Here is a 23,845-nt window from a genome sequence, read left to right on the forward strand (position 1 = left end):
CAGTGAGACCCCTGAAGATCTGAACTTGCCTTCGCTGGCGAAAACATCTGACTCCGATGTCCCGTCGGCTTTTCTATTCGTGAATGGGACGGCACATGACTGCCGCCCATTCACCGTAAGATGCTGAAGTGTACATTGAGAGGGAGCAGGCTGCGCAATCGGGAGAGGTAAGTAGTGTTTTGAATATGGTAATTGGGGTGCTGCCGCCGAGGGGTGGGAGTTGCCCGCACTGAGGTCCCCCCGGTCGACGGTAACGTGGTGGGCCCTTCTCGACGTTGGGGTTCGAGGTGGGCTTCTCCAGGCGGAATTTTACCGGTTCCCGCACAGTGACCCGTGGTGTTGAGGGGCCGGTAAAATTCAGCCCCATATCTCCAGCACCTTCAGATAGCCTGACCTGACGGTGAACAGAACAAAGGATTCATCGGCCCAGTTCCCAAAGAACATTGCCTCGTTCTTGCCGTGATTTACTTTGGCTCCCAGCGCCAGTTCAAACTGGTTGCAGATGCTCATCGGCCTGTGACCGGAGTGCCTCCGCTGCCTGGGATTGTCACCTACTAATGCCAACATTCTTCCTGATGGAATCAGGTTCCATACAGCAAACAAATAAGACGGGAGAGAGGACCACCCTGTCTGACTCAAGATTTGATTGGGAAACTTTGATTCCCATCCATTGATTGAGAATGCGTTCCTGATGTTTATGTGGAGCAGATGGATCCAATTGTGGATTTCCTCCCAAACCCCATTTTGGAGAGCACGTCCATCATGTATGTGTGTAATATTCTGTCTAAAGTCGTCTTCTGGTCCAAGCTGATGAGGCAGGTGTCCACCTCCCTGTCCTGTACATAGGTGACGAATCCTTGAGTAGTGCGAGGCTATCGGAGATCTTCCTGCCGGGTACAGTACAGGTCTGTTCGGGGTGAATCACCAACTCCAGAGCAGATTTGACCCGATTGGCGATGACCATGGGCAGAATTTTGTCGTTCACATTCAGGAGTGAGATGAGCCGCCAATTTCTGATTTCCTCCCTCTCCCTCTTTGCTTGTAGATGAGGATGGTGATGCCTTTCCTCATGGATTCTGACATGCTGCTGGCCAGAAGCATACTCTCATACACTTCCAGCAGGTCTGGGCCGATCCAGTCCCACAGAGTCGAATACAAGCAGGCCAGTAAGCTGTGACTTCCAGGAGTTTTTCTGCATCTCGACCTGATGGCCTTTGTCAGTTCGTCAAGAGTTAGCAGTTTGTGCAGACTCTCCCGTTTTTTGTCATCTATGACCTCTGTGATAGAGAACAGGAAGGACTGGGAGGCTGTGCTGTCTTGGGCTTCACGTTGTACAGCCCAGCATTAAAAGATTTACTGATCCTCAGTATGTTAGGCTGCCATGATGTTACCGAGCCGTCCTCTTCCTTCAGACTGCTGATCACAGAGCTCTCTCTGTGTACCTTTCGGAAGAAAAAGCGCAAGCACGTCTCATCCTGCTCAACGGAGCGGACTCTGGATTGGAAGATGATCTTGGAAGCCTCTACAGTAAACAATGAGGCCTGCTGGCTCTTCACCTATTGGAGATTCTCCTTAACCTTGACTCCCATCGACTGCAGCAGGAGCAAATTCTGTTCTGGACATTTCCCTCTGTCTTTCGCCCTCTGAACACCTTTGAGGTGTTCCGGTCAGATGAGGAGGGGTTGAAGGGCTTCCCTCTTTTCCCTCTCCTTTGACGAACAGGTTTAATTCTTTTTTTAAAGTGGATGTACTGGCCAATTCTGTAGGTGTTTGGTTCTTATTATAACATGTAAATAATCCGACAGGTTTTCTTGAGTTTAACGAAGAAAGAGGTTCACTTTATTGTATTTAAACCGAACTAAGTGAAATAATAAACTACGCTCCAACATACTTTTTTCTCTCTCACTCTCTTCCCCCTCTCACACTCTCGGTTCACACACAAATAGATTCAAGTGGAAAGGGTAGATTGGTCGAGTCCATAGAAAAGAAGAGGTGGACATTCTGTGGACTTTGATTCAGCTGGCTTCTAGCTGAATTCAGTGGTCCTGAGACTTTCAGCTTGAAGAGACAGATGGCAGTTTCGGTGGGTCTCATGGAGACAGCGGTGCAGATTATTTCCACCAAAGGGTTTCTGGTTATAACCGGAGTATGCAGAGGTGGTCAGTCAGCAGGCAGGGTTCGAAACTTGCAAGCTGGAATGGAGAGAGAGAGAAAGGAGGTGCGCCTACTTGGGACTGCACGTGTCGGAGTCCAGATGCTTGTCGGCCTGCTGCAGAGAAATGCCAGCGTAAAAAACAGATGTGGTGGCGGGGGAGCGGAGGGGGGTTGGTGTTGGTTGTGGTGGGTTGTCATATGACAGTCACCCAATGACTCAAGCGTGGTCGTCTTGATGTTTCGCTGAGGGAACAGGCAGTTTTCTTGAAATTCCTGGACCTTGGTTTTTGCTGGGATGGACCAGTCTCTTCCTCTCCAACCTCACTGGCCTTGCTGTTGCCATCTTAAGCTGCAAGCAAAGTCACCTTTTATCTGTTACTTTATTAATTTCTTTAAATTCAGGTCTGCAGTCAATGGATTAAAAGAAAAATATCATTCAACGTAGCAGGTTGGTGTGTTAATGTTCACCTTGATCACTTCTTACCAGTGTGTCAGGGACTCAGGAATTTTACGGTTCTCCAACCTTTGTAATCCATTTTGAATTCCTCAATGTTCTCAGTTTCACGTTCAGCTTCCATGTCGCCTGGCAACCCTCTGGTCATTCTGTAGGTGACAGGCAGTGGTCAGAGAAGAACATTGGCCTGATGTTGGTTGATCTGATCGTGAACGCTCGGGGCACAAACAGGAAGTGAATCCTGGAATCGGCAGACCCGTCTAGTCTTGACCAGGTGTATCTACACTGGGCTCCGTTTGCAGGGTTGCTGAAGACGTTGTGCAGTTTAGCATCTTTTACTGTTTCCATCAGGAGTCTGGATGTGGCGTCCATTTGACTGTCGGCACTGCTGGATCATCCAGCTGCATCGATGATGCAGTTGAAGTCACTGCCGAGAATAACCAGCCTAGATGTCACCAGCAGCAATGGGAGCTGCTGGAAGACGGTCAGTCGCTCGCTGCTTCGAACCAGGGCGTACGCGTGGATTAACCGGAGCGAAGCATTTTTGTACATTACCTTTGCTGCAAGGAGGCGACCGCCCACCACCTCCTTAACTTCGGAGATGAAGTTGCCTCCGCGCAGCAGAAAACCCAAGCTGGAGGAACGGGAATGATTCTCCCCGACTCAGTTGTGCAAAATGAGCTCATGGTAAATCAGCAGCCTGTTTTTCATCAGGCTTAATTTTCTTTTCCTTTGACATTAAGATGCACTTTGTGGGATGGATGTGACATCTGTGCACAGGAGTGAATTGAACCCAATTTCTCAGCAGCATTCAATACAGTTAATTTACAATCATTTCCCATGAAAGAATTTTTAAAAAAGCACAGCCAGGACTTCTGATCCAGCTCACTATCTAATGGCTGCTAAGCAAAATATGGTTGATCTTTTGGAATTGAAGATCCTCCTGATTTCAGCTCTCCCAGTTTTTTTTTATTTCCAAAATATACTTTATTCATAAAAATCTGTAAAAATTACATTGCCAAACAGTTTCCAAACAGCACCAAAAAATCCAAACATTGCAAGGGAGATCAGTTTCCTTCAATACTATCATGAGTTTCTTCACAACCCTTCCATTTCACAATTGTCATGCCAGTTACAGTTTTACATTTACAGCAAATGAAAATGTTAACGATACAGTTCGAGGGGTTTCCCATGGATCCAGCCCCTCAGTCTAGCTTGGTGGGGGAACCTTACACTGTGGTCTTTCCCCATTGAGCCTTTGCTGCGGCTGCCCCAAGCTTTAGTGCGTCCCTCAGCACGTAGTCCTGGACCTTGGAATGTGCCAGTCTGCAACATTCGGTGGTGGACAACTCTTTGCGCTGGAAGACCAGCAAGTTTCGGGCAGACCAAAGGGCGTCTTTCACCGAATTGATAGTCCTCCAGCAGCAGTTGATGTTTGTCTCGGTGTGCGTCCCTGGGAACAGCCCGTAGAGCACAGACTCCTGTGTTACAGAGCTGCTTGGGATGAACCTCGACAAAATTCTGGAAACACTCAGCGGGTCAGGCAGCATCTGTGGAGTGAGAAACAGAATTAGTTCAGGTCAATGACTCATGACTCAGAGGAAAGGTCATTGACCTGAAATGTTAACTTTATTTCTCTCTCTGACCTCAACTAAAACCACTGCATCTCTTTCCAGACCTGCTTTGCAAAGGCACATTCCAGAAGGAGGTAGGCAATGGTCTTTTCCCCACCGCAGCCAACTCGAGGACAGTGTGCTGAGGCGGTGAGACTCCAGGCTTACAGGAAGGATCTGACAGGGAGGGCCCTTCTCACCACCAGCCACCGAGGGGCGAGAAGCCATGTAGAACCCCTCAGGCTGTATGTTTCAAATGAAATATACTTTATAAATATAAATATAACCTGCAATTGTAAGTGCAATTGTAAGAGGCACCTCAGTGTCACATACTGTGTTGCCAGAAACTGATCTGTATTGTACTTTACGTTATGTCAAATTTGAACTGTTACGCAAAGTATTTTTACAAATTAATAATAAAGTATATTTTGGAAAAAGAAATTAGTTAATTAATGATGATTAGCAAATAAGAAGCTGGGTAGGAGTCAGAGGCAGAGTGAAGGTCTTGGGTGACTCTCCCCACTCCTGTACCTGGGATCTGTTTGTGGCTGGAGGCTGCAATGCTTATTCAAACCCAACCTGAAGAAAAGACAAGAAATGAAGTTGTGAGTGGGAGAAACGGCAGCATTTTATGTTCCACTTGGATTTTATTAAGGCTAAGGCCCACGGGTCAAATGTTTCTCCTTTCGCAGCCTCTACTGAATACAGAAATACAGAGCGCTGATCTATAACAGAACATTCACAAGAAAAAGCCAACCTAGTGCATTGCCAGGAGGAACATCAAAACTGTAGTAAGCACAAGAAACCGGGACATTTGACTGAAAAGACAAAAGAAGCTAACAGCTGGGTGAGATAGACAGAAAAGACTGTGACACACACTCAGGTAAGCATACTATTTTGTATTTCAAGGTCAAAGTTTTGTGATAGACGTTTTACAGTATGGATAGTTTTTACTTTTCTAACATAAGTCAGTTCCCTGCCTAGAGGTTAATACGTCTGTATGTTAGTTTCTTTCTTTTCCCATCCCACTTTCCCCAGTTACCTGGCCTGCAGCACCAGGACTGGTTGAAGTTTGAAAAGATGATTAAAAGAAGAGAGAGGTAATCAGTGCAGGCTGACAGATACTGTGCTGTGCAAGCATGTGGTTTTGTTAGTTTGGTTAAGGTTGAAAAATTCCTGAAGTTTTGAAGAAAATATTCTTTGAGAAGGGAATAAAAACATTTTAGAAGAAATGCCATTTTTTCCCAAAATAGACTTTATTCATAAAAATCAGCAATAAATTATGTTGCAAAACAATCTGACATTCCAGAAAGTGCAAAAGAAATCAGATTCCTTTGAAAAAGAATTTGAGTTTCCTCACAATTCTTGCCATTCCATTTTACATGCAATGAACATTTGCATTACACAGCAAAAACATTTTAGTGCATACAGCCCAAGTAGTTTTACACGGGTTCCAGCCCCTCGGTATACTATGGCGGGAGGACCTTACACAGTGGCCTTTCCGACAGCTGCCCCCAAGCTTTAGGCGTCCCTCAGCACTTAGTCCTGGACCTTGGAATGTGCCAGTCTGCAACACTCTGTTGAGGACAACTCTTTGTACTGGAATACCAGCAGGTTTCAGGCAGGCCAAAGAGCATCTTTCACCGAGTTGATGGTCCTCCAGCAGCAGTTGATGTTTATCTCTGTGTGCATCCCCGGGCACAGCCAGCAGAGCACAGACCCCTGTGTTACAGAGCTGCTCGGGATGAACCTCAACAACTGCCAACATGACAGATATCTTCCGAGCAGACAGCATGGATGTGGTTACCAGCACGGCATTCAGTGTGGATGTCAACTCCATCAACAACCCCGATGATCTGTTTGTCAGCGTCAGGAAAATAATACAACTTGGTCCTCTACTTTTCATTTCTTGTACGTGATTCAAATGTTTATTTTGTTTTAGTTGACACAGGGTAGTGATATTTTTCTCTTTGGTTCAGGAGATATCCTATTGGTTGCTCTGTTCACTTGGGTTCTCGGTGCCCTGTTTCTCTTACTGCAGTGTTAGCAGCTCACATTTCCAGCAACTTTATGGGCAAATTTATTTGAGTTAAAGGTGAAGGGGCAAGTCTAATGGCAGACCCTGCTACATCTAAATCTTCTCCAATGAGTTTGGTGTATGTGAACCCATCACTCTATAATTCCACAGTTTGACTGCCAGGTGACTTTTCTCCAGTTTGCTCAAACTGGTTTCTGAGTATTTTTCAGTCTCACAGAAGTTCAGGATCAGTGGGGAGCACGCTTGCCCTGAATCAGAACACTGTGGGTTCAAGTTCCACTCCAGAGACTTGAGCACATAATCCAGGCTGATAGTTGAGTGCAGAATTCAAGGAGCAATGCACTACTGTAGCTTTCCTGCTGCTTTAAGGATTCAGTTTAATACAACAAGGATGACTTGTCCATGACAACAAGCCACTATGGGTACAGGTAAAGGTCTGCTTAGGTCAGGAAAAAGAACCCAACCCGAACCCGACCAATCCACAGCGGACACGAACCTGACCCGACCTGAGCCCGACTCCACTCGACCCGAACCGAGCCCAACTCAACCATCCCTTCCGACTGAGAAGCTCCATGAAGCCGCAGCGCATGCGTGATGATGTCATAGTGACGACACTTGCTCACTGCGCAGACTAAGTTTAGTCCCAGACTCCCAGCTCAGGTATTTAAAAAAATTATTATTAATACTTACCGGCAGAGTACTTACCGTGTGTGTCCGGCCCAATCCGACCCGAGCACGACCTGGACTCTGCCCGTCCCGACCCGAGCCCGAAAGACGGACCCGGAAGATTGGCCCGACCCAACCCGAACCCGACACATGTCATTGGTAGCAGGCCTTTAGGTACAGGTATATGTTGGTTATAAGTATAGCAGATTTATTAAATAGTTTACAGCCAGTATAAAGAAGTAATACTTAACAATCGTCACAGTCTGACCCTCAGAACCTCAGCGGTAGCCCTCTGAGTGACTGTGGTAGGGTCTCTCTTTCTCTTGCTGTGTTCTGTTGACTGAAGATTCTCTTCTTTCTTCCTCTGGGTTTTTCATGCTGCTTCTCATGTTCACTAAATGTTCTTTTATACCCTTTTTCTCCATCTTCTTGCAACATAGTTATTCCTTAGCTAGGAGCTTCATCCAAACAATTGTTACTTGGGTTAAAACAATGACAACAGATCGCAAACTTAAACTTTCTGTTTTCATTGTAAATTAATTAATTGCTCTGTCTTTCATTATCTGTTAGTTTCAAACATATCTCTACATTCCTCATTTTTTTAACTTTTAACATCAAGTTGGCTTAAATTCTTCATCATGCTTTGCATCTCAGCCTTGTACCATGTTTCACTGAGCTGACACATATTATAGTTACTTTAACAATATTTTAAAGCATTATTGCCTATCATAATCACTTCTAATTAAGCTTATACATTTTAAGACATTACACCAAGCAGTGAACTCGAGCTTCCACTATCAGAGGTATCCTCTTTTGGATGAAATGTTAAAGGCCCCATTTGCCCTCTCAGGTGGGGGTAAAAGATCCCATATTACTATTTTGAAGGGTAGTTCTCCAAGTTTCTTGGCCAATATTAATTCTTCAACCAGCATCACTGAAGCAGATTTTATTATCACATTGTTGTTTGTGGGGCTTTGCTGTGTGCAAATTGGCTGATGTTTTCCGACATCACAACAGTGATTCCATTTCAGAAATATTTCATTATCTGTCAAGTGCTTTGGGATGTCATAAGTTTGTGAAAGTTGACTTCACAAATGTCCTCTCTCTTTCTCTTTTTTTCTTCCTCCCTCTTGCTTTGTCTGTTCTCTCTCTTTTTCTCTCTTTCTCCCCTTGGCAGAAACTGTGTGCAGTTTTGGTCTTCTTATTTAAGGAAGGATGTAAATGCATTGGAGGCGGTTCAGAGGAGGTTTAATAGATTGATACCTGGTATGAGCGAGTTGTCTTATGAGGAAAAGTTGGACAGACTGGGCTTGTATTCACTGGAGTTTAGAAGAGTGAGGGGAGATTTGATTGACGTATATAAGATCCTGAACGGTCTTGACAAGGTGGATGTGGAAAGGATGTTTCCTCTTGTGGGTGAGTCCAGAACTAGGGGACACTGTTTTAAAATTAGCGGTTGCCCTTTTAGGACATAGATGAAGAGAAATTTTTTCTGAGGGTTGTGCGACTTTGGATCTCTGTGCCCCAGAAGGTGGTGGAGGTAGGTCATTGAACATTTTTAAGGCGGAGGTAGATACTTGTTAGGCAAGGGAATCACAGGTTATCAGATGTAGATGAGAGTGTGGAATTTGAGACACAATCAGATCACCAATGATCTTATTGAATGGTGGAGCAGGCTCGAGGGGCTGAATGTCCCACTTCTGTTCCTAATTAGTATGTTTGTAAAAACACTGCAGCTCTTTCCAGACCTGCTTTGCAAAGACACATTCAAGAAGGAGGTGGACAATGGTAACATGTAATGTAAATACACATTGTAAATATAACCAGTAATGGCAAGTGTAGTGAGGCACCTCATGTCTTGTATTGAAAGAAAATGATCTGTATTGCATTTTGTGCTGTCAAATTTGAATGATTGAATATATTTTTACAAATTTTATGAATAAAATATAGAACAAAGAACAAAGAACAGTACAGCACAGGAACAGGCCATTCGGCCCTCCAAGCCTGCGCCGATCTTGATGCCTGCCTAAACTAAAACCTTCTGCACTTCCGGGGACCGTATCCCTCTATTCCCATCCTATTCATGTATTTGTCAAGATGCCTCTTAAACATCGCTATCGTACCTGCTTCCACCACCTCCCCCGGCTGCAAGTTCCAGGCACTCACCACCCTCTATGTAAAGAACTTGCCTCGCACATCCCCTCTAAACTTTGCCCCTCGCACCTTAAACCTATGTCCCCTAGTAATTGACTCTTCCACCCTGGGAGAAAGCTTCTGACTATCCACTCTGTCCATGCTGCTCATAACTTTGTAAACCTCTGTCATGTCGCCCCTCCACCTCTGCGTTCCAGTGAAAATAATCCGAGTCTATCCAACCTCTCCTCATAGCTAATGCCCTCCAGACCAGGCAACATCCTGGTAAACCTCCTCTGTACCCTCTCCAAAGCCTCCACGTCCTTCTGGTCGTGTGGCGACCAGAATTATACGCAATATTCTCAGTGTGGCCTAACTAAAGTTCTGTACAGCTGCAGCATGACTTGCCAATTTTTATACTCTATGCCCCGACTGATGAAGGCAAGCATGCCGTATGCCTTCTTGACTACCTTGTCCACCTGCGTTGCCGCTTTCAGTGACCTGTGGACCTGTACATGCAGATCTCTCTGCCTGTCAATACTCCTAAGGGTTCTGCCATTTACTGTATACTTCCCACCTGCATTAGACCTTCCAAAATGCATTATCTCACATTTGTCCAGATTAAACTCCATCTGCCATTTCTCCGCCCAAGTCTCCAACCGATCTATATCCTCCTGTCTCCTCTGACAATCCTCATCACTATCCGCAACTCCACCAACCTTTGTGTCGTCCGCAAACTTACAAATCAGACCAGCTACATTTTCCTCCAAATCATTTATATATACTGCAAACAGCAAAGGTCCCAGCACTGATCCCTGCGGAACACCACTAGTCCCATCCCTCCATTCAGAAAAGCACCCTTCCACTGCTACCCTCTGTCTTCTATGACTGAGCCAGATCTGTATCCATCTTGCCAGCTCACCTCTGATCCCGTGTGACCTCACCTTTTGTACCAGTCTGCCATGAGGGACCTTGTCAAAGGCTTTACTGAAGTCCATATAGACAACATCCACTGCCCTTCCTTCATCAATCATCTTTGTCACTTACTCAAAAAACGCGATCAAATTAGTGAGGCACGACCTCCCCTTCACAAAACCATGCTGCCTCTCGCTAATAGGTTCGTTTGTTTCCAAATGGGAGTAAATCCTGTCCCGAAGAATCCTCTCTAATAATTTCCCTACCACTGACGTAAGGCTCACCGGCCTATAATTTCTTGGATTATCCTTGCATTTCCTGGATTGGTGACCCACCCTGATCAGACCTGTACTGTACCCAGCAGGAAGGTCTCCGATAGCCTTGTGCTACTGAGGGATACGATCGCCTATGTGCAGGACAGGAGGGTGGAGACCTGCCTCATCAGCCTGGACCAGGAGAAGGCTTTTGACAGGATATCGCACACCTACATGATGGACGTGCTTTCCAAAATGGGGTTTGGGGAGGGAATCTGCAATTGGATCAAACTGCTCTACACAAACATCAGTAGCGCAGTGTCAATCAATGGGTGGGAATCGGAAAGTTTCCCGATCAAATCTGGAGTCAGACAGGGCTGTCCTCTGTCCCCGGTCTTGTTTGTTTGCTGCATTGAACCCTTTGCTGAGTCTATTAGGAAGGATGCGAGCATAAGAGGGGTGACAATCCCAGGCATTGGAGGCACTCAGGTTAAAACCTCCCTGTACATGGATGACGTCGCCGTCTTCTGCTCGGATCCGCTGTCTGTGCGCAGACTGATGAGCATCTGCGACCAGTTCGAACTGGTCTCGGGAACCAAAGTTGACCACGGCAAGAGCAAGTCCATGTTCTCTGGGAACTGGGCTGACCGATCCTTTGTCTCCTTCACCGTCAGGTCTGACTACCTGAAGGTGCTGGGGATATGGTTCGGAAGGGCCGGGGCGTGCACCAAAACATGGGAGGAGCGAGTAGCCAAGGTACAACACAAGCTGAGCATGTGGGAGCAGCGATCTCTCTCCATTCTGGGTAAGAACCTGGTCATCAGGTGCGAGGTACTCACATTGTTGCTGTACGTGGCGCAGGTTTGGCTCATACCCCACTCCTGCGCTGTGGCAGTCACCCGAGCCATTTTCCGCTTCATCTGGGGATCCAAAATGGACCGGGTCCAAAGGAACACGATGTTCAAACCTCTGGATAAGGGCGGGAAAAATGTACCCAACGTGGCCCTCATCCTGAGGACCACCTTCGTGTGCGGCTGCATCAAACTGTGTGTAGATCCCCAGTACGCAAACTCCAAGTGTCACGACGTGTTGAGGTTCGATCTGTCCCCGGTGTTGCGAAGGATGGGCCTGGTCACATTGCCACGGAACGCTCCATCCAGTTGGACTGTGCCATTTGGCGGAATGCCTCATCACCAGAACTTTCAAACAAGCACCAAGATGTAGCTTGGCTGGTGGTGAAACGAGCCCTCCTCATCAGATCCTTCCTGCACACCCGAAGTCTCACCCCCTCCGCACAATGCCCTCGTGGTGGCTGTGGTGGGGAAGAGACGGTTGCCCACCTCCTTCTGGAATGTGTCTCTGCAAAGCGGGTGTGGAAAGAGATGCACTGGTTTTTGTCGAGGTTCATCCCAAGCAGCTCTGCAACACAGGAGTCTGTACGGGCTGTTACCAGGCACACACACCGAGATAAACATCAACTGCTGCTGGAGGACTATCAATTCGGTGAAAGACGCCCTTTGGTGTGCCCGAAACTTGCTGGTCTTCAGCGCAATGAGTTGTCCACGACCGAATGTTGCAGACTGGCACATTCCAAGGTCCAGGACTACGTGCTGAGGGACGCACTAAAGCTTGGGGCAGCCGCAGCAAAGGTTCAATGGGGAAAGACCACTGTGTAAGGTCACCCCACCAAGCTGAATGGAGGGGCTGGATCCATGGGAAACCCTCGAACTGTATCGGGAAAATTTTCGTTTGCTGTACAATGTAAAAATGTATATGGCATGAGAAATGAAATGGAAGGCTGGTGAGGCAACCCATGATCGTATTGAAGGAAACTGATCACCTTTGCACTGTTTGTATTTTTTGACTTGGTGCTGTTTGAAACTGTTTGGTAATGTATTTTTTACAGATTTTTATGAGTAAAGTATATTTTGGAAATAAAAGAATAGAAAAACAGTAGAAATTACACTCAGCCAGGACTTTTATCCAGCTCACTATCTCATGACTGCTAAAGAAAATAAGGTGGATCGTTTCGAATTGAAGCTCCTCCTGATTTCGGTTCTCCCAGTAGTTTTCTTTGAGTTAGTGGATGACTAATAGCTCGAGCCTGCTCTGTTTGCATTGCAGTAACTCTTCCTGATCCCTGCCTGACATCTCTGTCATCATAGGAATGGTCACTGTTCTGTGACATCATTGATGGATCACTGCCCAGCAGCCAAACTCAATGTACATTGCTCAACATAGGTTGCTGAGTTTAGCTGACTCCTGTTGCAGAAAATGAAGGCAAAGTTAGGATAATTTTGCATCGGTATTCACCGAGGAGAGGGACATGACGGATGTTGAGGTTAGGAACAGATGTTTGATTACTCTAGGTCAAGTCGGCATAAGGAGGGAGGAAGTGTTGGGTATTCTAAAGGGCATTAAGGTGGACAAGTCCCCAGGTCCGGATGGGATCTATCCCAGGTTACTGAGGGAAGCGAGAGAGGAAATAGCTGGGGCCTTAACAGATATCTTTGCAGCATCCTTAAACACGGGTGAGGTCCCGGAGGACTGGAGAATTGCTAATGTTGTCCCCTTGTTTAAGAAGGGTAGCAGGGATAATCCAGGTAATTATAGACCGGTGAGCCTGACGTCAGTGGTAGGGAAGCTGCTGGAGAAGATACTGAGGGATAGGATCTATTCCCATTTGGAAGAAAATGGGCTCATCAGTGATAGGCAACATGGTTTTGTGCAGGGAAGGTCATGTCTTACCAACTTAATAGAATTCTTTGAGGAAGTGACAAAGTTGATTGATGAGGGAAGGGCTGTCGATGTCATATACATGGACTTCAGTAAGGCGTTTGATAAGGTTCCCCATGGCAGGCTGATGGAGAAAGTGAAGGCGCATGGGGTCCAAGGTGTACTAGCTAGATGGATAAAGAACTGGCTGGGCAACAGGAGACAGAGAGTAGCAGTAGAAGGGAGTTTCTCAAAATGGAGACGTGTGACCAGTGGTGTTCCACAGGGATCCGTGCTGGGACCACTGTTGTTTGTGATATACATTAATGATTTGGAGGAAAGTATAGGTGGACTGATTAGCAAGTTTGCAGACGACACTAAGATTGGTGGAGTAGCAGATAGTGAAGGGGACTGTCAGAGAATACAGCAGAATATAGATAGATTGGAGAGTTGGGCAGAGAAATGGCAGATGGAGTTCAATCAGGGCAAATGCGAGGTGATGCATTTTGGAAGATCCAATTCAAGAGTGAACTATACAGTAAATGGAAAAGTCCTGGGGAAAATTGATGTCCAGAGAGATTTGGGTGTTCAGGTCCACTGTTCCCTGAAGGTGGCAACGCAGGTAAATAGAGTGGTCAAGAAGGCATACGGCATGCTTTCCTACATCGGACGGGGCATTGAGTACAAGAGTTGGCAGGTCATGTTACAGTTGTATAGGACTTTGGTTCGGCCACATTTGGAATACTGCGTACAGTTCTGGTTGCCACATTATCAAAAGGATGTGGATGCTTTGGAGAGGGTGCAGAGGAGGTTCACCAGGATGTTGCCTGGTATGGAGGGCGCTAGCTATGAAGAGAGGTTGAGCAGATTAGGATTATTTTCATTAGAAAGACGGAGGTTGAGGGGGGACCTGATTGAGGTGTACAAAATCATGAGAGGTATAGACAGGGTGGATAGCAAGAGGCTTTTTCCCAGAGTGGGGGTTTCAATTACTAGAGGACACGAGTTCAAAGTGAAAGGGGAAAAGTTTAGGGGGGATATGCGTGGAAAGTTCTTTACGCAGAGGGTGGTGGGCACCTGGAACGCATTGCCAGCGGAGGTGGTAGATGCGGGCACGATGGAGTCTTTTAAGATGTATCTAGACAGATACATGAATGGGCAGGAAGAAAAGAGATACAGAACCTTAGAAAATAGGCGACATGTTTAGAGAGAGGATCTGGATCGGCGCAGGCTTGGAGGGCCGAAGGGCCTGTTCCTGTGCTGTAATTATCTTTGTTCTTTGTTCTATAAAATTGAGCCTTTTCTTTCCTTCTATCACTTTCCAGGGTAAACATTTAACCAATGTGTTGCCATGGTACAGAATGATCTTACCTGACTTCTCTTTCTGCAAACTATTTTTCATTTATGTTGTCCAGTTCAAATACCTCTTTAGCCATTTAACTAGTTCTTGGCTAATCTGTACCCCTCAAGCCTATTTATCCACCTTTGTTCCATATTCCCGAAACCCTTATCCAACATAAAATCTATCATTCCAACACAAAGGCAAAATACTGCGGATGATGGAAATCTGAAATAGAAACAGAAAACGCTGGTAACACTCAACGGGTCAGGCAGCATCTGTGGAGTGAGAAACAGCATTAGTTCCGGTCGATGACCCTGAGGAAGGGTCATCAACCTGAAATGTTAACTTTGTTTCTCTTTGCAAAGATGCTGCCAGACCTGCAGAGTGTTTCCAGTACATTTTTTTTTATTTTGGGGATAAAGGATGTTTCCGTTTGTCAGCTTTCTGAAGGCAAAGTCATAGATGAGTTCTGCTGCAGAGGACTCAGATGAGGAACTCAATGGGGTGGCATACGGAGAGCGCTAATGGACATGCATGCCGAGATGCTGGGTGCAATGGCTGTCCCACAAGAAAGCCTCTGTCACTGGCAAGGAGCTTCGAGGAGACTGGTTCCAAGTTGGCAGAGGGATTGGCACAGAGCTTTCTGCTGCCAACCCAGAGGCACTGCAGCCCCCATTGCTGTTGCAGCCTTTGTATGCGCAGGTCACCTACTTCTCTGCCGTCCCTGTGAGGATGCAGTAAAACCTGGCTGCCCGACCCGAACTCGACTACATGTGTCAGGTTGGGGTGGGGTCGGGCCTATATTCTGTGCCCAGCATTCGGGTTCGGGTTGGGTTGGGCTGAAGTGTTCTGGCTCCGTGTTTTATAAATAAATGCATTATTACATTGCAGTGATATTCAGGTCAGGTCAGGCATGAAAACATATTAAAGGACTCTGGCTCCAGTCAGGTTCGGTTTGGCTGTGGTCGGGTCGGGCCCGGGTCAGGTTTTAATTTTATACCCAAGCAGGCCTTTAGGATGCAGCAACACTCTCTGACAAATACAACAAAACACCTCCAAAAACATTCAAGAGTACTTTCAGATACTTTACAGTTGAAAGTTCCATAAATTTGACTGACTGTAATCAAGGTGCCTGATGCTTTGAATAACACTACTCCAGGGCTCATCTTGATACTTGTCATTTCTTTTTTCCTTGCTGAACAATGCAGGTGTTGCCAGGACCGGTGTTGCCCAATTCTGGTATCCTGGCGTCACAGCAGCCGGTTGGGCTGTGTGAAGTCAGGTGTGTTTGGGCACACGCAGGATATTCAGTTGTGTGCAGCCATATCAATGCCGAATGCCGAGTGTGCCATGGCCCACAGCACTGCCTATCCCCAGGGAATTGGAGTAAGTAGATGAATTTCTTGCCCAGTGCATTTGGAACATGCAGTCACCAGCCAAAATCTTTCCATGTACTCTGGATGAGAAAAGTCCATCAGGCTAATACATACTCGCCCCACTGCACTCGCGTCCACAGCCAATCCAGGAAAAATCTGGCAAAGATTCCTTTCCAAGGGCTGAAAAGCCCTCGGGTAAATGTCGGGGGCCATAACTACGTGGTCATAATACAAGTTCTTACATTTCTTCAAACGTAATCTTGCAGTTTTCTAAAAATGCATCCAACACCTTCTTGCAGGATTGCATGGAGTCGGCTGTCAGAGCCATCACCATGAAGGAACTTCCAACATCAAATTACAGACTGAATGTACCAGTTTATTCATGTGGAATATTTGTGCTTCATGTGTGGCCTAGGATTTCTTGCTCTGCTGCTTGATGAGAGTCCATTAATCATTAATATTGCTTCTTAAATGAAGAGGTTGGCTGCTGCCTCTCTCTGAGGACTTGGGCCATAACTGGCTCATTACCTTCTCCAAGAGGATCAGAAGATGTCCCTGCAGTTGCAGGTACCAGTTGAGCTGCTCCGCACGAGTCCTTTGAATGGGGTGGCTGGAGAGCATTGGATGATGAGCTGCCCTGAGACACACATCCCTCAGATCTTCCTCCTTGGCATAGCCAGCCATCCATGTGAATTTCCACAGATTCAGTTATGGATAAGCCAAGCCCTGACTAAAGAGAATCTGTGGTTTCATTTTAGATGGAAGAGAGAATTTGGAGACTTGATTTGACCCCAAAACTCACGCAAAGAGGTCCATATATGGAGAGAAGAAAAATGAGGAAGCAGCAAATAATGATTGAAAGAAAGAAAAGAATGATTTGCATGTGTACGGTATCTTTTACAACTTCAGGATGTCCCTAAGCACTTTACAGCCAATGAAGTATTTTCAATGTGTATCAACTGTTATGTAGCAAATTTGTGCACAGCAAGATCCCATTAGCAACAATGTAATAATGGCCAGTTAATCTGTTTTCATGATGTTGACTGGGAGATAAATATTGGCCAGAATAGCAGGGAGCGTTCCCCTGCTCTTGGATTAGTGCCATGGAATCTTTTGGTGTTTATGGTGCCTGCGAGAACTATGAAAAACATGAATTAAAATATTTAGATAAGGATCCTATGCTTTTTGTCGGACCCTTTTCTGATATTGGGGTGCCCCAGTGGCTGACCCGCCCCATAGTAAACTCACCCAGCAATGTGGAGCTTACAGACAGGAAGGATGTTTCAGCAGTGCTATTTAAAGGGTTAATATACATCTTTTGATAAAAGTGCCACATTGTAGACATGTTAGCCAAGTTAAATCTCATGGGATTAAAGGGACAGTGGCAGCGTGGATATGAAATGGGCTGAGGGACAGAAAGCAGTGATGAATGGTTGTTTTTCAGAGTGGGAAGAAGTTTATAATGCTGTTCACCAGTGATCAGTACTCGGAGCTCTGCTCTTTTTCATGCATATTAATGACCTGCACCTGCAAATTTGTAAACAGGGCTGGATTTTATGCAGCCAGCATGAGTCTGGACGCCAGGCTAAAAAGGCGAGGAGAACCCTGCAGCGGATGTTTTGGGGACCCCAGGCTGCCTTTTACAATGCATAGGCAATAAACCACCCAGCGACAGAGTCCTTATCCCTTTACGAACAGGGATTCCGCCTCCAAGAGCTGCTGGCCAATCAGAGAGCCAGAAGCTCAGCAGTCCCAACAACGCCACTGGGAGCAGTGGCCACTGCTGGTACTGTAGCAGTTCCCAGACCAGGAGCAGTCAGGCAGGCGGCCCAGGCAACGGGTGAGGGCCATGTGGGTTAAGGGCAGGGGACTAGGTGTTGGCACAGGGGTGGCCTTTATGGCCGGGGGCCCTGTGCAGGCCACAGATTGCCCAAGCAGGATGCACCCCTCCCCAGCCCAAACCAGCCCACAAGGAGGCTATCTGGCTTTACTGGGCAACATCCCCGGATAGTAGAGGTCTCCCCCGCCGCTGGTAAAATGCCAACGGTGGCGGGATGAGGCACTTAAGTGGCCATTAATTAAGGGCCTCAACTGCCTCTGGATGGGAAGGCCCACCCCTGAATGGCGTTGGGAAGGCAACGGGCACTCCACCCCCCGCCTTTCCTTGGTATTGTTTGCCCCCTCCCCACCTCCTTGCCCTTCACCTCGGGGGTCTGATAAAATTCAGCCCAAAGTTTGCAGGTGACACAAGCTCAGAAATGTAGAAACAATTTGGAGGACATGATATACAAAATTTATTGCTGAGAAGTCTGAAATGTTACCAGTAGGTAACATAGTGCAGTGACAGCCCCCTTTGTGAAGAGATGATGCTTCACACATTGCTCCACAAAGAAGTTGAAGCAGGAGACGTGACTTTTTTTAATTTCCAAAATATACTTTATTCATAAAAATCTGTAAAAAATGCATTATAAAACAGTTCCAAACAGCACCAAGTCAAAAAATACAAAGAGTGCAAAGGAGATCAGTTTCCTTCAATACAGGAGTGAGCTGCCTCACCACCCTTCCATTTTTATTTTTCATTCCATGTACATTTTACAGCAAACAAATATTTTCCGGATACAGTTCGAGGGGTTTTCCATGGATCCAGCCCCTCAATTCACTTTGATGGGAGGACCTTACACAGTAGACTTTCCCCATTGAGCCTTCACAGCGTCTGCCCCAAGCTTTAGTGCGTCCCTCAGCACGTAGTCCTGGACCTTGGAATGTGCCAGTCTGCAACATTCGGTCGTGGACAACTCTTTGCACTGGAAGACCAGCAGGTGTCGGGTAGACCAAAGGGCATCTTTCACTGAATTGATAGTCCTCCAGTAGCAGTTGATGTTTATCTCGGTGTGTGTGCCTGGTAACAACCCGTAGAGCACAGACTCCTGTGTTGCAGAGCTGCTTGGGATGAACTTTGACAAAAACCACTGCATCTCTTTCCACACGTGCTTAGCAAAGACATTCCAGAAGGAGGTGGGCAACCATCTCTTCCCCACCACAACCAGCTCGTGGGTATTGTGCGGAGGGGGTCAGACTTCAGGCGTGCAGGAAGGATCTGACAGGGGAGGGCTCTTCTCACCACCAGCCAAGCAACATCTTGGTGCTTGTTTGAAAGTTCTGGTGATGATGCATTCCGACAAATGACTTTGACGGTCTGCTCGGGGAACCATCTGACAGGATCCACCATCTCTTTTTCCCGTAGGGCCTTGAGGACATTCTGTGCAGACCACTGCCTGATGAATTGGTGGTCAAAGGTGTTTTCCCGCAGAAACTGCTCCACGAAGGATAGGTGGTATGGCACAGTCCAAATGGATGGCGCATTCCGCGGAAATGTGACCAGGCTCATCCTTCGCAACACTGGGGACAGATAGAACCTCAGCACGTAGTGACACTTGGAGTTTGCGTACTGGAGGTCTACACACAGCTTGATGCAGCCGCACGCGAAGGCAGTCATCAGGATGAGGGCGATGTTGGGTACATTTTTTCCGCTCTTATCCAGAGGTTTTAACATCGTGTTCCTCCAGACCCGGTCCATTTTGGATCCCCAGATGAGGCGGAAAATGGCTTGGGTGACTGCCACAGTGCAGGAGTAGGTATGGGCCAGACCTGCGCCACGTACAGCAACAACGTGAGCACCTCGCACCTGATGACCAGTTTCTTACCCATAATGGAGAGAGAATGCTGCTCCCACATGCACAGCTTCTGTTGTACCCTGGCTACTCGCTCCTCCCAGGTTTTGGTGCACGCCCCGGCCCTTCCGAACCATATCCCCAGCACCTACAGGTAATCTGACCGAACGGTGAAGGGGACAAAGGATCCGTCAGCCCAGTTCCAAAAGAACATGGCCTCGCTCTTGCCGTGTTGAACTTTGGCTCCCGAGGCCAGTTCAAACTGGTTGTAGATGTTCATCAGTCTGCGCACAGACAGCGGGTCCAAGCAGAAGACGTCGACGTCATCCGTGTCCAGGGAGGTTTTAACTTGAATGCCTCCACTGCCTGGGATTGTCACCCCTCTTATGCTCACATCCTTCCTAATAGACTCAGCAAAGGGTTCAATACAGCAAGCAAACAAGACAGGGGAGAGAGGACAGCCCTGTCTGACTCCAGATTGGATTGGGAAACTTTCTGATTTCCATCCATTGATTGAGACTGCGCTACTGATGTTTGTGGAGAGCAGTTTGATCCAATTGCAGATTCTCTCCCCAAACCCCATTTTGGAAAGCACGTCCATCATGTAGGTGTGCAATATCCTGTCAAAAGCCTTCTCCTGGTCCAGGCTGATGAGGCAGGTGTCCACCCTCCTGTCCTGTACATAGGCGATCGTATCCCTGAGTAGCGCGAGACTATCAGAGAATTTCCTGCCGGGTACAGTACAGGTCTGATCGGGGTGGATCACCAACTCCAGAGCAGACTTGACTCGACTGGCTATGACTTTGGACAGAATCTTGTAGTCGGCATTAAGCAGTGAGATGGGCCGCCAATTTCTGATTTCTGCCCTCTCCCCCTTCCGCTTGTAGATGAGGGTGATGGTGCCTTTCCTCATGGATTCTGACATGCTGCCGGCCAGGAGCATACTCTCGTGTACTTCCAGCAGGTCCAGTCCCACAGGGCCGAATACAACTCAACTGGTAAGCCATCGCTTCCGGGAGTTTTACTCGTCTCGAAGCCCTGACGGTGTTTGTCAGCTGAAGCAGGAGATCTGATCTTCGTATAAACTGCGGCATGGAGCCATTTACCTCCCTACAGGGTGAACTGCTTCTACTGTTTCCTGAGTTTGCTGCTCCCCTTTGTCCTCCAGCCACAATGGGAACCCTTGCAGAGCACCCATGAGAGCCATACAACAGCTGTGAATAAAGCCAATAACACCAATGAAACCTCTTCTCAGCGGTCAGGATTAAGGTTTTAGAGTCAGAAAACAGACCATAAAACATCCAGCAGCCTCAAATGACAAAGCAGAAACTAAGCCTTTTAAATTCCCTTACTGAAACAACCTTCCCGCCTGTTCATGCCAAGTTTATGACGCGGTCTAATATCAGAAAGGAGTTTGACAACAAGCCTCAGGCTCTTATCTAAATCTTTTAATTCATGAGTCGGTGACACTGAAGGAACAGTGACATATGTCCAAGTCAGAACAGAGCAGAATGTATATTTGAGTAAATTGAAAAAGTAAATGCAGAACATTTGCAATATTTAAAAAATATTTTTAAGTTTAAAAAATGGATTAATTTGACAACTTAGTATTTATTTCTCAAAGTAATGAGGGGAGACCACTGTAAGAGAGTGAAATTCTTTTCCTTCCTTGGTCATGAACAACTCTATGGAAAAGCACTGTCTAAAACCCTCATGTCATAGTATGTTTTTTTCTAAAAATATACTTGAATATATTTTTACAAATTTTATGCCTATAGAAAAGTTCAAACTTGACATTATATCAAGTGCAATACAGGTGCCTCACTACACTTATCTTTACAGGTTACATTTACAATGTACATTTACATTCCATATTAAACATTCTCTGGTGAATACAGTCCAAGGGGTTTAACATGGGTTCTAGTCATTTGGTATGTGCCAGTGTGCAACACTCTGTCGTGGACAACTGTGCACTAGAAGATCCACAAGATTCGGGCAGACCAAAGAGAGTTGATGGTCCTCCAGCAGTAGTTGATGTTTGCTTCGATGTGCATCCCTGGGAACAGCCCACAGAGCACAGAGTCCTGCTCTGGATGAACCTCAACAAAAAACCACTGCATCTCTTTCCAGACCTGCTTTGCAAAGGCACATTCCAGAAGGAGGTGGGCAACGGTTTTTTCCCCACCGCAGCCAACTCGAGGACAGTGTGCTGAGGCAGTGAGACTCCAGGCTTGCAGGAAGGATCTGACAGGGAGGGCCCTTCTTACCACCAGCCACTGAGGGGTTGGAACTCATGTAAAACCCCTCAGGCTGTATGTTTCAGATGAAATATACTTTATAAATATAACCTGCAATTGTAAGCGTAGTGAGACACCTCCAGAGTGCCACAAGCTGTGCTGCCAGAGACTGATCTGTATTGTACTTTATGTAATGTCAAATTTGAACTGTTATGTAATGTATTTTTACAAACTTTATGAATAAAGTATATTTTTGGAAAAAATCAGTTAATGATCATTAGCAAATAAGCTGGAGAGAGAATTAGTCTCTGGGGTAGGAGTCAGGGGGCGGAGTCAAGATGTTGGGTGACCTCTCCCCAGCCCCCGCCCCTGTACCTGGGATCTGTTTGTGGCTGGAGGCTGCAATGCTTATTCAAACCCAGCCTGAAGAAAAGACAAGAAATGCAGTTGTGAGTGAGAGAAACGGCAGCATTTTATGTTCCACTTGGATTTTACTAAGGCAAGGGCCCAGGGGTCAAATGTTTCTCCTTTCGCAGCCTCTACTGAATACAGAAATACAGAGCGCTGATCTATAATGGAGCATTCACAAGAAAAGGACAACCTAGTTCATTGCCAGGAGGAACATCGAAACTGCAGTAAGCACAAGAAACCGGGACATTCGACTGAAAAGGCAAAAGAAGCTAACAGCTGGGTGAGATAGACAGAAAAGACTGTGACACACACTCAGGTAAGCATGCTATTTTGCATTTCAAGTTCAAAGTTTTGTGACAGACATTTTTACAGTTTGGATAGTTACTTTTGTAGGGTAAGTCAGTTCCCTGCCTAGAGGTTAATACGTATGTTAGTTCTTTCTCTTCCCATTTCGCTCTCCCCAATTACCTAGCCTACAGCACCAGGACTGATTGAAGTTTGAAAAGATGATTGAAAGAAAAGGGAGAGAGGAAATCAGTGCAGGTTGACGTACTGTCCTGTGCATCCATGTGGTTTTGTTAGTTTGTTTAAGGCTGAAAAATTCCTCAAGTTTTAAAGAAAATAATCTTTGAGAAGGGAATAAAACATTTTAAAAGAAATGCCATGTCTAGTAATTGTGCAGACAACAATGGTGCAAAGACTTTAAAGATAAGTGCTTGTCTCAATGTGGAATGAATTGCAGGTATTCACACTTCGATGATCACCATTATTCACTGGCCAGGAGCTGTGCATTGTGTTGCAGGTTTTGTATTTTGGAGATTTTTTTCAGATTGAATGGTCAGCATTAAACCATTTGTTTTAATAGTTTACTGTCAATCCTACAATTAGCATTAGATAGCAAGGAGCCAGACTGCAGTTGGCATGTTTGGGGCAGAAACTCAACAGGTAATGGTCTTGTTTCACTTGAACTGCCTTCCCACCCCAGCACTCCCCAACCCTGTTCAGTTTCTACCAAACAGTGGGATTTAAAATTACCCAGTTCAGATGGATTGGACAGTTTCTGATCAATCCCACTCTTTCTGATGAGAAATTTTGTTAATGGTTCCCGGACAGTGATATTTATGAATTCAGATTTCGAACCTGTTTTAGATCATTTGATCAGTTTGTCTTGTGGGGAAGGAGGAATTTTCCTCATTTTTACCACTTTTACCACTTGGGCGGCACAGTGGCGCAGTGGTTAGCACCACAGCCTCACAGCTCCAGCAACCCGGGTTCAGTTCTGGGTACTGTCTGTGTGGAGTTTGCAAGTTCTCCGTGTCTGCGTGGGTTTTCTCCGGGTGCTCCGGTTTCCTCCCACAAGCCAAAACGCTTGCAGGTTGATAGGTAAATTGGCCATTATAAATTGCCCCTAGTATAGGTAGGTGGTAGGGAAATATAGGGACAGGTGGGGATGTGGTAAGAATATGGGATTCGTGTAGGATTAGTATAAATGGGTGGTTGATGGTCGGCACAGACTCGGTGGGCCGAAGGGCCTGTTTCAGTGCTGTATCTCTCTAAACTCTAAACTCTAAACTTCAGTTTCTGCTGGGGCTCTGAGTCAACAAACAGGCATTCATTCCTGTTTCTGCTCATTGCTGGATGTCCCAAAGCACTTTCGACAATTAAATGCTTTGGAACTGCTCAAATTTGTTTTGCTGCTGGAAATGTGGCAGCCAATTTGTGCACAGCAAAGTCCAATATACAGCAATAAGATAATGACAAATAATGTTTGAACTAATGTTGGTTGAGGGATAAAAATTGACCAGGAAACCTGGGAGAACTCTACCTTGAATAATGCCAGAGGATCTTTTCCATCGGCTTAAGAAA

The sequence above is a fragment of the Heterodontus francisci genome, chromosome 41, assembly GCF_036365525.1.
Source record: "Heterodontus francisci isolate sHetFra1 chromosome 41, sHetFra1.hap1, whole genome shotgun sequence".
Taxonomy (NCBI): Eukaryota; Metazoa; Chordata; class Chondrichthyes; order Heterodontiformes; family Heterodontidae; genus Heterodontus; species Heterodontus francisci.